The following is a 17,168-nucleotide window of genomic DNA, read 5'->3' on the forward strand; positions in this document are numbered from 1 at the left end:
ATCATCCTTGGCCATTGTCCATGCTGGTTGGGGCTGATGGGAGTTGTAGTCCAACATCATCAGGAGGGACACAGGTCCCCCACCCACTGCCTTAAGAGTGTAAACCCAGCAATCTGTCCTAAAGTATGAAACAGCCCTTGCTTTGTTTTCAGCGAAGGACCATGAGTGTCCTGGCCAGGGATCTGAAAACTGTTTTGTAACAAATCCAGTTCTGTAGCTCAGCAAGAGGAATAGATGAATTTGTCAGTTTCTGTTTCCTGCAGCTTTTCTCTTTTCCAATCTTAAAGCGGAGTTTCCCACATTTCTATAGCAATTTTGTGATTGATTGATTGATTTATTAATCCTCATGGAAACTCACCAGCATTTTAGTGTGAATTTCTCTGACCTGCTTGTGGTTCCCTCCCCCCCCCCCTTTTTTTTTTTTTGCAAACAGTTCCCTAGCATAATGCATTTTTGTATCGTATCTTCACTGCTATATACATTTAACACACCCTTACCCCAAATGTGAACCATCCTGAGATCTATGGGTATAGTGTGGTATAGAAATTTAATATAAATAAATATGCATATTTTGTACACATTTCTGGCTGAAGAACTTCGGATCAAAAGTTGCAGGAGTGAGAATTCTGCTGCATAATCTTTGTGCATTGGCTCAAAAAGTGCAAGTTGGGTATTTTCTCATTAAAATGCAAGCAAAATTTATCCCCCTCCCCAAATGCTACTCAGTGTCAGAGCATCTAACTTTGCAAACCTAATGTTCCAGGTTCCAACCCTAGAATCCCCAGATAGGATCCCTAACACAAACTGCAAGAGAGCCACTGCCGGCTGGTCAGTCTAGACAATACTGAGCTTGATGGACCAGTATAAAACATCTTCCTATGCAAATCAGCTTGCGGCACCTCAATAGCAACTATGTCCAGACGTCCCTGTGAGCTGATGCTCAAGGGGCCAGTTCTTGGAGCACTGTGGTCCTTCAAGGTGGTCCTTGAAGCATAGGACAAGCCAAGTATAATGGCCTTAAAGGGAATGGTAGCCGTGACAATATGGAAGCATCCAATGGAAGCATTTTGGGTGCATCTCTAAAAGATGTAACCAAACTAAAGCACAAGCAAATGAGCATTCCCCTTCAGGAGGATTTCCTGAAAGTCTTAGAAAGGAAAATGACCACCAGCAGGTTGAAAAGCCTTAGGGGGAGGGAGCTCAGTGTATCTGGCAACGTGCTTTATTTTTCTGCGGTGGTACGGTAAGTATCACAAGATTCAAATTAACTTGGAGAGAGCAGCCTCTTTTAAGAAATCTCCCTGTCTGCATTTCTGCTTCTCCTTGAGACTAGAGAAATATAGGCAGAACCATACCACACCGTAGCAAAGCAAACTGCAACCCTATGCACACTTTCTTGTGGGGCGAGCCCCGCTGAACACCGTGGGACTTTTACTCTGAGCAAACATGCATAGGATTTTGCTGCTGGGATATCCCAAGGCAGCCAGAATGATATAAGAAATCACCAAGGAACCATTCTTCATTGACTCGAAGCAGCAGTGAAGATACTTTTTTACTATCTAACTGCATCTCAGAATAATCACCTTACACAGAAAAGTCTACTTATTCATTCTTTCTTAGCAAATGCGTTGCACTGCAGTTATTCTGGAGAGCTAACAAGAAAATTTGCTGTAATTCTTATGCTGTTGTGTGTAGATTTAAGATTCATCGGGACTTTTGCGATTTGCTGTCAAAGGGGGTTATTAGAAAGTCTAACCTAATGATCCTGGTGGGGTCGGAAAGCCTTTTGCTACAGAGGCTCCTTTCAAATCAGAACAAGCTTTGCTAAGGTGGGAATATCAGGACGCAAAAAGATTGTAGAGAGATTGCTCTCCCCGCTCCCCAAAGTTTAAACGCGGATTCTATTTTTAACCTCCGGGAGGCGAGGTGCAGTCGTACTTAAGTTCCTCATCACCCAGTAGAATCCTTTAAGCTGCTTCTCCAAGACAAAAGGGGCATTATCCGGCAGCTGCTGTCGTTGCTGCCGCTTCCTGGCCCGTGCTAAGAACCTGTCAGAAGATCATCCCCCTTTGCTGCACTTTTCTCACCAACGCTATTTCCACGCCACCTACCCTGTTCACAGCCTCCGCGACGGATCCGCAGCAACAGCAACAGTTCCCAACTAGACGCGCCACCATAAACCAAATGGGGGAGAGTGAGTGAGCGAGTGAAAAGCCCTGACGTTTCCCGAGCTCAAGCGGATATTCAAATCTGTGAACTTCTCTGTTAACTCCGTGCAGTTTCAAAAAGGAAATCGGAGGCTAAATTCAGCTGACAACTGTCGTTGCGCAAAGCTCTCCCTCTTCTCCGCCTCCTGGTTCAGCGCCGAGACCACTTGCGAACCATCCGAGGACCCTCACTTGAAAAGAGACCCAAGAGGAGGAAGAAGAAGAAGAAGTTGAAGTAGTAATAGTCCTGGGATCTGGAACGGGCAGCCGTGCGCAAAAATGTGCCAATAACACCCAGCGCGCACAGGAGGCAGGGGAGCGCGCCGGGCCAGCCCTCCGCGGAGAGGGAGAGAGTTGGTTTCAGGTTTCACTCGGCAGCTGGCGAGCTTCTCGACGCGCAGGCTGCCCCGTCGAGGATCCCTTCTTAGCCGCACAGCTCACGCCTCCGGTATCTCTGGAACCCCGGGAAGCGCGGCGCCCTCAGCTGCGCGCCGAGCTCCAATAATGGCCCCATCCCTTCGCCACGGAGCTCGCCTCCGGCTGCTGGGCAGCTTCCTCTTAACAGCTTGTTTCCTTGCATTCAGATCCCACCTTTCCCGCACACCCTCCAACGTTTCTCCGATGAAAATAGGGACATCCTATTCCATAATAATGATTTTATTATTTATACCCAGCCCCAGTCACTCTGGGCGGCTGCCAACATATATAAAAACATAAAACATTAAAAAAAAATACTTCCCTATCCAGAGCTGCCTTCAGATGTCTTCTAAAGGCTGTATAGTTATCTCCTTGGCTCGCCAGGTCGCATAACTCCATACCCTCCAACATTTCCCCAATGAAAATAGGGATGTCCTAAGGAAAACTGGGACATTCCGGGATCAAATCAGAAATTGGGATGGCTTCAGTAAATCTAGGATTGTCCCTGGAAAATTGGGGCACTTGGAGGGTCTGTTTCATCCATGGAGGTCAAAGTGGGAAGAACATCAGCAGAGCCTGCTGGATCCAGTGCCAGATTACTAAATAGGCACAGTAGTCACCAGCCCAGGCGCCCCACACCTTTTAGGGGCCCTGCGACAATAGATCAAAATAATTGTGAAAGAAAATTACAGCCAAGCTTGCTTGGTTCAATGTTATCCCACTGGAGTACACACATAAGGGCCCCGAGATTTTGACTGCCTAGGGACATCCACAGGGTTTAATCCAGCACTGGCTGGATCAGGCCAATGGCCCACCAAGGCCAGCATCCTGTTCTCACAGTGGCCAACAAGGTGCCTGTGGGAAACCAGAAAGCAGAACATGAGCACCAGAGCTATGCTCTCCCCTGGTATCTGGTTTCCAGAAACTGGTATTCGTAAGCAAGGTAAAGCATGGGTGGCACGTGGCACTATGGTGTAAACCACTGAGCCTCTTGGACTTGCCAATCAGAAGGTTGGTGGTTCGAATCCCCATGACAGAGTGAGTTCCTGTTGTTCTGTCCCAGCTTGTGCCAACCTAGAAGTTTGAAAGCACGCCAGTGAAAGTAGATAAATAGGTACTGTTGCAGCGGGAAGGTAAACGGTGTTCCCATGAGCTCTGGTTTCCATCACAGTGTCCCATTGTTCCAGAAGTGGTTTAGTCATGCTGGCCATATGATCCAGAAAGCTGTCTGTGGACAAACACCAGCTTCCTCGGCCTGAAAGCGAGATGAGCACCGCAACCCCATAGTCACCTTTGACTGGACCTAAACGTCCCAGGGCCCTTTACCTTTATGTTTAATTTGTAAGCACTGCTGCCTCCAACTGTGGAGATTATAGCATAGCCATCATGGTTAGTAGCCTCTCTCTCCCATGAATTTGTCCAATCTTTGTGTTTTTTTAAGTGACCCAGGTTGGTTGTCATTACTGCCTCCTGGGGAAGTGAGTTCCATAGTCTGGCTATGGTGAGCATGGTTCTCTCCCCATAGTCATATAATTCTGCACAACAGCCCTGTGAGGTGTGTTAGACTAAAAGGCTGCCTCTGGCCCAAAGTCACCCAGCAAGCTTCATGGCCGAGTGGGGATTTAAATGCCCACCTCCCAGGTCCTACACTAGCTCTCTAATCACTACACCACACTGCCTCTTTACTGCCCTACCTGCCCCTCAAAGCAGCCCATTTCCTCCAAATACTGATGGAAAACTTCCACGCTCCACTCCTGCCCGTGCAATCTACTTTCATGGCTCCAGGAACCTTTATGTCCCAGAGCTATGACATTGTTGCTCAAGTGGAGACCCCTAGTTTCCATGCAAGGCCCCTGAACCACATTTGGAAAAGCTGGGAGGCTCCAGTGAAGCCCAGTCAAGTTCCCCTGAGAGCTTAGCACTAAAAGATGCTGGAGAAATATGCACAGTTTTATCTAGCATTTATAGAATCATAGAACTGGAGAGATGGAAAGACCACAAGGGCCATCTTGTCCAACCCTCTACAATGCAGGAATCTCAACTAAAGCATCCATGACAGATGGCCATCCTACCTCTGCTTAAAAACCTTCCATGATTCTGCCACCTTCCAAGATGTCTGTTCTATCGTTGAAAGTCTTTTACCAACAGAAAGTTCTTATTCATTTTGAATTATGTCATGGTGTTGGTGTGAAGGTAAAATGGGGCATCCTGTAAGTTCCTAAAAAGAAGGCCAGGGTCTGTATATATAGACAGTATTTATATGTTCTGTATTTATATATTCTGCAAAGTGATTTACAGAAAGAATAAAACAATGAAATTATCAGTGCTTTAAAGAAAACCATTTAAAACTTTCTAGAATAATTAAGATCAACAATAAGCTTTAAAAAAAAAAACAGATTGATACACCTGTCAACCTTCTGACTATCTTGAAGCAGTAATGCTTCTAAACATCAGGTCCTGTTTGTGGATCTCCCACAAGTATATGGTTCTCTGCAGTGGCTCCCCATCTGTGGAATGCTCTCCCCAGGAGAGTTTACCTGGCACCTTCATTATACACCTTTAGGCGCCAGGCAAAAAGGTTCCTTTTTAACCAGGGCTTTGGTTGACCTGATGGACACCTCACACCCTTTTAAAAAATGGTTCTTTTGGGGGGTATTATTGGGTTATTGTTTTTATTTTGATTTTATATACTATGATCTCTTTATGTGAACCCCCCTGAGACCTCCAGGTATAGGGTGGTATATAAATTCCAACAACAACAACAACAACAACAACAACAACAACATGGCTGGCCACCATGAAAACAAGATGTTGAACTTGGCCAGCCATTATGTTATTGATTGATGCTTGACTACAACAGCAGGATTTTTTGCCTAATCATTAAGCAAGAAGTGGAGTCAGCCTCCCCATGTAGAAGAAGAAGAAGAAGAAGAAGAAGAAGAAGAAGAAGAAGAAGAAGAAGAGTAGGAGTTTGGATTTGATATCCCGCCTTTCACTCCCCTTAAGGAGTCTCAAAGCGGCTAACAATCTCCTTTCCCTTCCTCCCCCACAACAAACACTCTGTGAGGTGAGTGAGGCTGAGAGACTTCAGAGAAGTGTGACTAGCCCAAGGTCACCCAGCAGCTGCATGTGGAGGAGCGGGGAAGCGAACCCGGTTCACCAGATTACAAGTCCACTGCTCTTAACCACTACACCACACTGGCTCTAGCACCTCATGTCCCCCAGGGTCCCTGGTGTCACCTCTCAGAGCAGAATGAGGAACAGCCTGAAGGATGCTCACCAAGAACTCACCAGGGATCTCTTGTGCCAGGGATCGAACTGTGATATTCTGTGTACAAGGGCAGATGCTCTACCACTGAGCTCCGCGCCTGAACCTAGGACCTTCTGCATGCTGCCCTGATTGACTTGTAAACACTGCAGAGGGTACGGTTTTGACACCACTCCGCCGAACATGAACGCTCCCCTTTGGTTAAGCGCAGCCGATAGTTTAACAACTTTGACAGCAGCTCAGAGGCTCTGAACGGAATAAAGCAAACAGTAGGAGAATGTCTATAACATGCTAAAAAGGGAGGGGACTTGCGCAATTAGATGCGAAACGCAGCAGGATACCTCTGCTTGCCTGAGGCTTGGTTTGCTGCCAGCCACTATCTCCCAGGGAGGCCTTGCCAGAGTGACATAAGTAAGAGAAAGAAGCCTTTAAGTGGGTTGGGAGGACCTCCAGCAGCAAGGAGCAAGGCAGCTCTCTGATGAGGTGCTCATACTGGGGGAAAACCTGTAGGTTATGGAGGGAGGCAATTGGCAACCCTGAAACAAGTCGTTCCCCCCCCCCCACACACACACACAGCTGTTCTCTTGCATCTTTGCATGAGCAAGAAAGCCCCACGAATACACAAAACACCGCTGGTTTAAAAAGGGATAGGAAATTGCTGCTTAAAAGCTAGACTACCCCAGGGAGCATTTCCAATTACACAGAAAGAAATGAGGGGCAACACATAAACTGACTAGATAAAAAGATGAAGAAGAAAAGCGGGGGGGGGGGGGCGGAAAGAAGGCAACATAAAATAGACTCTTCCAGTTGCAAGTGGAGATAATGCAAGGAGCCCTTTGGGAACAGCATGCCAGTTTTGTAGGCATCATCTTATATGAAAGAAGACTGGCAAATCAAGTTAATGGAATACGCCGAAATGGAGAAACTAACTGGAAAGCTCAGAAACCAAGAAGGCAAGAAATTCAGAAAAGAATGGGAAATGTTTATTATATATATGCGAAAGTGTTGTAAGCAAGTTAACACATCGGCAGGATTTTAAGGACACTTGTAATTTTAGAGAGATACAGTGGTAACTCGGGTTAAGAACTTAATTTATTCTGGAGGTCCGTTCTTAACCTGAAACTGTTCTTAACCTGAAGTACCACTTTAGCTAATGGGACCTCCCGCTGCTGCTGCTGCCGCGCCGCTGCCACATGATTTCTGTTCTCATCCTGAAGCAAAGTTCTTAACCTGAAGCACTATTTCTGGTTTAGCGGAGTCTGTAACCTGAAGCGTCTGTAACCTGAAGTGTCTGTAACCTGAGGTACCACTGTAATAGGAAAAATTGGATGAATTCTTTTTGGAATAGTAATGATATGCAGTTGAAAAGGAAAATGAAGGAACCAGGGGAGGGAAGTCATGGGATTCGGAGAATCCCTATTTTCCTATTTGAAATTGTTTTGGCATATAGTTGTGTGTGTGTTTGTTATTAAAGTTTTCGTTGTGGTGATTTTTACTTTGTACGGTTGGAAGAAAATCTAATAAAGTATTATTTTAAAAAAAAATATTAAAAAGCCTTTTCCAGCCTGATGCCCACCACATTTACATATTCATTTTATTGCATTTATATACCAGCTTTTCTCCATAGTTCACTCCCGCCTCCTTTAACCCCCATAACAACCCTGTGAGGTAAGCTAGGCTAAGCAGCAGTGACTCGCCCCCAGCTTCATGGCCAAGTGGGAATTTGAACCCTGGTCTCCCAGGTACTAGTCCAATACTAGCCAATGGCCGGGTAAGATGGGTGATGTAGAGCACTTTGAGGAAGTGCCATAGCTCAGCGGTAAGGCTTCTGCTTTGAGCAGCGCTAGTGCTGAATAACATCCTCTTAACAAAAAACTGAGGCAAGATGGTAGCAGCAATTTAGCAAAGTTGTTTACGCAGGCCCATTTCCATTATGTCTTCTTCAGAAAACCTTCTCAGAGCCAATTTAAACATCACCCTGCCCCAGCGCGGTTGGAAAGCATTGCTCTGGGGCAGCGTGTGTCACTCCCAGCATAATGTATAAGGGTGTGATCCTGTGCATCTGTATGGACAGACACTGCTGCCTTTGTTTAGTTTGACAACTCTTGAAGGCGCCTGTTTGGCTCCTGGCATGGTACCATTATGCGCCCTATACCAAAAGAAATCGATCAGTGATGGAAATGATAGGGCAGCCTGGTCTGTTACTCATTAAACATGAAAACTGGCCCCTGCAAGAGGTCTTTCCAGAAGGACAGCTGTCTCCATCAGCCACAGATTTTTGCATGTTTCACTTCCAGCCTAGAACAGCTATTCCACCTCTTCTTCTAGCCACCGCTAACCACTGATTTTTATTACTTGTTGTTGTTGTTGTTTAGTCGTTTAGTCGTGTCCGACTCTTCATGACCCCATGGACCAGAGCACGCCAGGCACTCCTGCCTTCCACTGCCTCCCGCAGTTTGGTCAAACTCATGCTGGTAGCTTCGAGAACACTGTCCAACCATCTCATCCTTTGTCGTCCCCTTCTCCTTGTGCTCTTCATCTTTCCCAACATCAGGGTCTTTTCCGGGAAGTCTTCTCTTCTCATGAAGTGGTCAAAGTATTGGAGCCTCAGCTTCATGATCTGTCCTTCCAGTGAGCACTCAGGGCTAATTTCCTTAAGAATGGATCAGTTTGATCTTCTTGCAGTCCATGGGACTCTCAAGAGTCTCCTCCAATACCATAATTCAAAAGCATCAATTCTTCAGCGATCAGCCTTCTTTATGGTCCAGCTCTCACTTCCATACATCATTACTTAGCTGTTTGTTTTAAAAAAGTGATGGGGTCTTCTCTCTCTCTCTCTCTCTCTCTCTCTCACACACACACACACACACACACACACAATATCAAAGGAGCAATCCATTGGGTAGATAAAGGATTGGTAAGTCGTGTGATTAGTACAGCAACGTTAACTTGAGCAAAACAGGGGAGGTCTTACAACCTTCCTTCCTTCAAATATTGCTTTGTTAAACTGTGGGATGCAGAATGGGAACAGGCCACAGCTCAGTGGCAAAGCACCTGCTTGGCATGGAGAAGGTTCCAGGTTCAATCCGCAGCACCTTCAGGTAGGGACTGAGGGGAAACCGTCCCTGAAACCCTGGAGAGCTGCTGCCAGTCAGCGTAAGCAATATTGAGTTAGATGTGTTAGGATTTTTATCCATCTGTGCTACTCCAGCAGTAGCACTATGTTTGTGTATATCATGTGAGTGTCTCAGCACTGTTGGAAATTAGTTTCACTTCTGAATGTGTTGCTATTTCTGTACTGGTGCTCAAAGAGCACAGACATGCTGATGGATTCTCTATACGTATATAGACTGTAAAATATGTGGGATGTAAAACACAGGAGCAGTCAATGACAACATTCCTAGAGTGTACATGTTTAAATATGGGGAGGGATGTCTGTCCAGCAAGCAGGTAAACTTCCTGGGACGGACTTCCTCCGCATGTGACCAGAGGTGGGTGTGGCCTCACCTGTGCAGGTAATGATAAAAGCACAGGGCAGGCAGCCATCTCTCTCTCTCTGCCATCTTCCTTCGAGGAAGCAACATCTAAGGATGCCCTCTTGGTTTCCAGCCAAGAGAGGAGAAAAGGACTATCTTCCTATAAGATAGATTCTATATGTATGTAACCTTTTTTAAGCCTGTCTGCCTTCTGGGATCATATTGTGAACAGAACGTGAGTAACCTCTTTTATACTTTTATAAAGACTGTGTCGTGTCTTGTATTTTAAGAGGGAATAAAGGGGAAATTACCAGAGTAATTATTATAGAGGTTCTAGCAAACCTGTGCAGATGTTACCATTGCAAACTTAAAAGGGGAATGTTATAAACTCTGCTGATATTTTGGGAACTTGTTAGCACAAGTTGGATTAGGATATAATCTTACAATATATCCTCTCCTGCACCCCTGAACATTCCCACAAAATAAAGTAGTTTAGAGCTACTGATCGACTCTTTCTTCTGCTATGATATGCCAGAAGATGAGCGTGCTCCTCTCAGGAGAGAGGGGTCGCTTATCACTGGTCTCTCTGGACTGACGGAGATTTATAGCCAGAGAGTGACTACCAGAGAGACGTCTTGGGAAGTTGCCGGCCTTCCCGGGCGTGCTTCCAACAAGATGGACCAGTGGTCCAACTTGGTACAAGGCTTCCTATATCCAACTCATTGCATCCGAAGCTAGGATAAAAGATAGCATACTGCTGAGGTTAACTGGAATCCAGTTTCTGAACATTGCAAAAACACATCTTTAAAAAATAATAAACCTGAAAATACATCAGTGTAATTGTTAGAGAGTCAGACTAGAACCTGGAAGATTGGGGTTCAAATCCTCGCTCAGCTATGAAGCTCACTGGGTGAGGCTAGTCTCTGCCTCTCATCTTAACCTCCCTCACAGGGATGTGGTGGGGATTAAATGAGGGTGGCTGGAAGCACATACTCCACCTTGAGGTGCTTGGAGAAAAAGTGGGATCTAAATGCCATCAAACAATGTTACCAGGATATGAAAGTGTGTCTTTTAGAAATGGAATGCATTGGTTTTTGAGGTTCCAGAGGGTTTGGAGACCCTCTGGAGAAGGTTTTAAGAGGTACAACAGGTGTTGAAGAGCAGAGAGGAGGAAGCTGGTGTCCCTCTGGATTCCATGCCGTGCATTTGAATTGTGAGAAACAGAAAATAATTCTTAACGAGTAAAAAATGATGATGGGAATAATTGGGCCCGAGTGCTATGAGGAGGAAAAATTTTGGTGTTTTGCTCCCTGCAGAAATGCTTCATTACGATCAAGGGAAGCGGTCGGGGAGGGAGGTTCAGAGAAGGGCAGACAAGTGGAACTTCACATCTCATGGAAGCGGCTTACAGAGTTTCTGGACATGTGGGATGTTATGTAAGTCAACAGAAATCGTGTTGCTCCCCTTGCTCATTTACACATCTGCCAACTTTCCCCTTTCCAGCTGACAGTCTTCTCTTTTGGAGTGAGTCTGGAAATACGGCCAAGAATGTATTTATTACTACTGCAAATTCTCACAGTGGAAACTCCCACTGAGAATGAATTGAATTCACTGTTCAGTTTTAGGAAGCCCGGCTCTAGCCAAGGCCTTGAGTTCATCTGCTTTTTTGTTGCTGCTGTTGTTCTCTTTAAATGATCATTTGATGATCCTTCCCATTCTCGCTGTAACCACTTGTAGCAATGGAGAGGGGGAATCAATGAAGAGCCCACAGCATATGCCTTGCAGGCAGACAGGCAGGCCGGGCGTCCGACTTTGATCTCCAGCTCAGAGAGGTAGCAGGGCAGGAGAACAGTCTCCGGCCAAGAACTTGCAGAGCTTGCAATCAAAATAGACAGAGCTAGCCTGCACAGACCAATTGGCCAGTCTTGCCTCCTAATGCCAGGGCAAAGGATGGGATGAACAGCTAAGTTTGTCTTGTTTCTGTCTCGCTCACACTCAGCCACAGTGTTTCGAGCAGACTCCTTTTTTGAGAGAATGGACGAAAAACAACAACAACCCACTTTTAAACTGCATGCATTTTGTCTGCCCCTTTTACATAAAACATCCTTTTGAAACCTTTGAAATATATGCATTTGTCTGCAAAACAGGAATTTTGCACGCATCTTTTATACAGTACAGTATACAAACTTTTGTGTGACATTTGTGCACACCCAAAACGCATCTCAAAATCTGGAGAAGTGTGCATGATCTGATGGTGCACTGCTTTCCAATCCACAAGTAAGTGTGGCAACATCAGATTACAGTGGTTGGTTCACCCCAAAAGCAGACCAAATGAATTCCCCTTCCATCTTTTGTGAAAACTGTTGGGGTAGCAAATTCAGTCCCCCAGCTGTGGTTACGAGAGTGAAGGTTGTCACCAAGACTGTGCCCTTTCCAAAGAGCAAGCTCCCCCACCAATCTTATTTGGCCGTAAAGGATACCTTAAAATACTAATTACAGGTAGGTAGCTGTGTTGGTCTGCTGTGGTCAAAACAAATTTTTTTTGAAAATTATTTTGTTAAAATACTAAGCGAGCACCCTCTTGAACCAACGTTTGTTAATCAGCTTTAAAACCTGCCTTCAAAGCCGAAGGAAGCAGGAATCCTGATTCCTGAATGGAAACAGATTTTCTCTAGAGACAGTCGATTCTTTGCTAGAGGCAATGGCGACCATCTATCAGGGATGCTGCAAGTCAGCAGTCTGGAACCTCTGAGGCCACTTCAGCCAAGCCATGCCCATCATACATGATGCCAGGTGTGGGGAAAGAAAAGGCACAGCTCGGCCACAAGTCGGTTTGCTGGCACTCTGATCAGTTTATTGGTGAACCCTCCAAACTCCATGCAATGCCCCAAAGTCGGTTTGTGGTGGTGGTTTCACAACCAGCTGGTCATTTGCAGCTTGCAAAGCACAGAGGAGCCATGCCTTTACTCGCGCAGTTCAGTTTCAAATTGTGTGGGACCCAAAAATGGGTCATCTGGTATTATTGTGATGACAGATGATTGACACGTGAGTGGCCTGCAGCTGGTGGGGTGGGGCAGGAGAAATAAGATCAAATTCCCTACCTCTGCTACATTTGCATTTCTGCATTAAGTAGCGGGTCATACTAGATGATTCCCAAGAACTCTTTCAACTAACCCAGAACCAGAATTCCATTTTCTAACTCTCTCACAGTGACTGACCATTTCCTAGCTTCATTCTGAAGGAACGTAGTCTCAGTACACCTGTCCTTTGCTTTGCTCTGTCTCTCTCGCACATTCTTCAGTTTCTACCTTCTTTTTCCCAAAGCTCATATTTAATATAATAATTATAATAATTTATTGTTTATACCCCACCCATCTGGCTGGGTTTCCCCAGCCACACTGGGCGGCTCCCAACGGAACATTAAAAACACAATACAGCATTAAACATTAAAAACTTCCCTAAACAGGGCTGCCTTCAGATGTCTTCTAAAAGTAGGATGGTTGCTTATTTCCTTGACATCTGATGGGAGGGTGTTTCACAGGGAGGGTGCCACTACCGAAAAGGCCCTCTGCCTGGTTCCCTGTAACCTCACATCTCACAGTGTGGAAACTGCCAGAAGGCCCTCGGAGCTGGACCTCAGTGTCCAGGTTGAACGATGGGGGTGGAGACGCTCCTTCAGGTATACTGGACCAAGGCTGTTTAGGGCTTTAAAGGTCAGTGTCAACACTTTGAATTGTGCTAGGAAATGCACCGGGAGCCAATGTAGGTCTTTCAGGACCAGTGTATGGTCTCAGCCGCTCCACGTCATTAGTCTAGCTTCCACATTCTGGATTAATTGCAGTTTCTGGGTCACCCTCAAAGGTAGCCCCATGTAGAGCGCATTGCAGTAGTCCAAGCAGGAGAAAACTAGAGCATGCACCACTCTGGCAAGACAGTCTGCGGGCAGGTGGGTCTCAGCCTGCGTACCAGGTGGAGTTGGTAGACAGCTGCCCTGGACACAGAATTGACCTGCGCCTCCTTGGACAGCTGTGAGTCCAAAATGACTCCTTCAGGGACACAGTTACCCCATTCAGGACCAGGGAGTCCTCCACACCCGCCCACCTCCTGTTCCCCAAAAACAGGACTTCTGTCTTGTTAGGTTTCACCCTCAATCTGTTAGCCACCATCCATCCTCCAGCCACCTCCAGGCACTCACACAGGACCTTCACCGCCTTCACCTTCCATTTGTTTTGAGGTGGACCACTTTCACAAGCAATTGTGTTCAGGAGACTCTATGCCATTCCCCCCACAAAGCGACTGCCAAAAGCCCTGGTCTCTTCAAGCCTAGACAGAATCGGATGATGGCAGCCATTGCAAATTGTGGCTTGTACATGCCGATTGTGTGTGAGAGAGAGATAATGATTTAACGCCTTCGACAAAAGAAGTTTTAAAATAGCGTTTACTATTACTCTGCCACCTTCATTGTCTCTCTTTTTGTTTTCTTACACGTCTTGTTCTTTGCATTGGGCTATTCCTGTCTGTGCAGGGAAGCAGAATCTTGTAAATGTAATGCAGTTGTTTGGGGCATTTATTTTCTTCCACAAACAGCGTTCTCTATTTATAGCATTACCTACACGAAGAAGGAAGAGCAGAGAAAGGGACAGAGCGTGTGCAAAGGCAGATGTGGCAAAGATGAGGATGCACAGAGAGACAATAATAATAATAATAATAATAATAATAATAATAATAATTTATTATTTATACCCCGCCCATCTGGCTGGGCTTCCCCAGCCACTCTAGGCAGCTTCCAAAATAATATTAATGTTGTTCTTCCATGCTGCTTTAGCTAGATTTCCCTGGGATTTAAGGTAGCCAGGTCACAACCCAGAAAGTCCCCCTGTACCTTTAAATTCACCGCAAAGCAGACTTTCCATCTATTTGCCTCACTTTCCTGGAGTCTTGCTTACCACCAAAGACAGCAGGGCTGCCATTTTAGCTTTCAGTGGGACGGATGGTGGTGAAATAGGAAGCTGAATCAGACAATTGGTCCATCGAGCTCAGTATGGCAGCAGCTCTCCAGGGTTTCAGAGAGCAGACATTCCCATCTCTACTTGGAGATGCCAGGCTTGGTTAAGCTGCACACAGCAGCTGATGACCAATAGCGTAGGCTGGTTTGGACTTATTTGGACATTCTTTTAAGCTCGCCAGTATTTTTTTTTAAGCTGTTCATTTTAAGAATGTTGCTGTGACTGTTCTTCAAAACTACATAATGCCGTCAAAATATAGCTGCTCCTGAGGAAGGCCGAGGACTCCCCTTTTTATTGGAGCTTTTTAAGCAGCAGTTGGATGGCCATCTGTTGGGGACTTTTTAGCTGAGATTTCTGCATTGCAAGGGGTTGGACTAGATGATGCTTGGGGTCCCCCCTTCCAACTCTACAATTCTCCAAAATGCTCTTGTGTGGGAGGGGGATTGACTCAATACCAGGGGAAAGTTGTGATTGCCCCATTCCCCCATCCAGCTCCCCGTTTAAGGGAATTGGGGACTACAGTGGTACCTCGGGTTACAGACGCTTCAGGTTACAGACGCTTCAGGTTACAGACTCCGCTAACCCAGAAATAGTACCTCGGGTTAAGAACTTTGCTTCAGGATGAGAACAGAAATCGTGCAGCGGCAGCAGGAGGCCCCATTAGCTAAAGTGGTACCTCAGGTTAAGGACAGTTTCAGGTTAAGTACGGACCTCCAGAATGAATTAAGTTCTTAACCTGAGGTACCACTGTACAGAATTTCCAGAGCTCCTCCATTTGTCTCACAGTGGAAGGAAAACACACCAAAGAAAAGCAGTGGCATTTATTCCGCCATTCCTTTTCAACAAGGCATGCTTGTTTTCCCCACTTCCTAAAACACGGGCAGACATGCACACCTCTGCATCCAGGATCCTGTTAACCTCCTGCTCAGATGAGAGAATCTTGGAAGGTACTCCTGTTCACCCCCCTGAGGCACTGTGAGCTGCACCCACTGAAATCCCTACCCATTTTGCAAGCACATAGCCTTAACGTGGAAATCTCACATGACTTTATAGAACAAAGCAATCCCAGTCAAAGCAAGGAATCCTTGATAGGAAACTACCCGGCATCTGCTTACCAACTTCTCGTGAAGGAAAGTCCACCACCTTCTGAAGCAATCATATAGATATTGCGTTTTTGCTCATAAACAGTTGACGCCTTGAAGAAAATGTTCCAACTAACATTTGCAAAAAAGCCTGAAACATTTCTGTTAGGGATTTGTTATGTACTGAGTTGAATAGGATCCAAAATGCAGCAGTCTGATTGGTCCTAGAACAATAGGGTCCAGAATGCAGCAGTCTGATTGGTCCTAGAACAATACAGCAGTATGATTGGTCTGCAGGAGCCACCCAATCCAGCTCCAGATGGAAGTGAATCCACAACCTTATTGGCCTACAGGAGAATTCCGAAATTAGCCAATCACGTGCAGCCCATTGTGTAAATAATGTATATAAAGCAGATACTTTGGGGAAACATTCATTCCTCCTCACCACTATGAGCTGAATAAAGAGCATGAAATCCACTCTCGACTCCAAGTATATTTCAGGATTGTAGGAAAAGACCTGCCAAGGAAATTGAAGAATATCTTCATGTATGTGACAACGGCGGCAAAAGTCTTAATAGCACAAGGATGGAAGAACGAAGAAATCCCGACCAAAGAACTGTGGCAAGAGAAAATGATGGACTATGTGGAACTGATGAAACTGGCACACAAACTGTGTGATAAGGACAACTGTGACTTTAAAGAAGAATGGGAACCTTTTACAAAGTATTTAAAGAAACAACCAACTGAGCTGGACTCCTTGGCAGGTTTTGAACAAACATACACAAATTTATTATTGGTAACATATAGACAGATAAATGAAGGATCTTTACAATTTTATAGTATGCAGAGATTAACATGTGCTGAAAAACCAGAGAGAGAAGCTGGGGGAAGTCTGGTGATGGGGGTGGGAGGGTGGGGATCTGGTTTGGGGAGGGGGGGAAATAGGGGGGTGAGGACGATACGTTTTTGATAAATTGTTATGTTGAAATTCTTAATGAAAAAAAGTATATATATAAAAAAGAGTTGACACCATCTTTGATTGCTAACTGGCAGGCTCCTGTGACATTGGGTTTATTTGTATGCACTGGGGGAAATCCTATTTTGTGGCCACAGGGTGCCCTTCTTCTCCCAGAGTAAGTTCCTCTGGGAGCCTACATTGCTAGTAACATGGCATAATTATTTACTTTAAATTTCATAGAATTGTAGAGTTGGAAGGGACCCCAAGGGTCATCTAGTCCAACCCCCGGCAATGCAGCAGTTCGATGGCCAAGTTTAGATTTAGTTAGGTTACATTTATTTATTTTTTAAAGGTAACTTTCCGGTCGCCTGATTTTTCTCCACACTGCTACATTAGCGGTGGCGCAATGTACGCAAGACTATATCCTTCCTCTCCATGTTGCTTTCTTCCTGTGTGTTTGCAAAGAGATGAAAAACTGCAGGAACTCAGAGGAAAAGGCCGTGACCCACCCATCCCCTCCCCCCTCCCTCCAGCCTGCGTATTCTGCTATTCCGGGCATCAACCTAATTACCAGGAGCTGTAAATTAACCAAACCGCTATCCCGCTCCAATTATAAAAGTGTCCTTCCTTGGGCCATTTGTCTTATTTGACCTTCAAAACACAATCGTACCTCAATCCTTCGGTTCTAGCTGGGAAGCTTTGCAAGTGATGTGCGCGACAGCCAATTAAAAATCCATGTGCGTGCGGGAGTGTG

General features: G+C 45.5%; 1 protein-coding gene and 1 long non-coding RNA gene across 5 annotated transcripts in view; one reads left to right on the forward strand and one right to left on the reverse strand.

Annotated features, from left to right (window-relative positions):
- Nucleotides 1-17,168, reverse strand: part of ARHGAP24 (Rho GTPase activating protein 24) — a 415,666-nt gene that overhangs the window by 346,465 nt on the left and 52,033 nt on the right. The window contains exon 1 of one of the 4 annotated variants that reach the window (XM_081020798.1): nucleotides 2,112-2,513. The exons of the other annotated variants lie outside the window; for them this stretch is intronic. The gene's annotated coding sequence lies outside the window, so the exon portion shown is untranslated. Of the gene's footprint in view, nucleotides 1-2,111; nucleotides 2,514-17,168 lie in introns of those variants that run through there. 4 annotated transcript variants of the gene reach the window in all.
- LOC308485483 overlaps nucleotides 1-17,168 on the forward strand; it is a 107,513-nt gene that overhangs the window by 24,705 nt on the left and 65,640 nt on the right. The gene's annotated exons all lie outside the window — the stretch shown is intronic.

Source organism: Podarcis pityusensis (genome assembly GCF_964106645.2).
Source record: "Podarcis pityusensis genome assembly, chromosome: 9".
Classification (NCBI taxonomy): Eukaryota; Metazoa; Chordata; class Lepidosauria; order Squamata; family Lacertidae; genus Podarcis; species Podarcis pityusensis.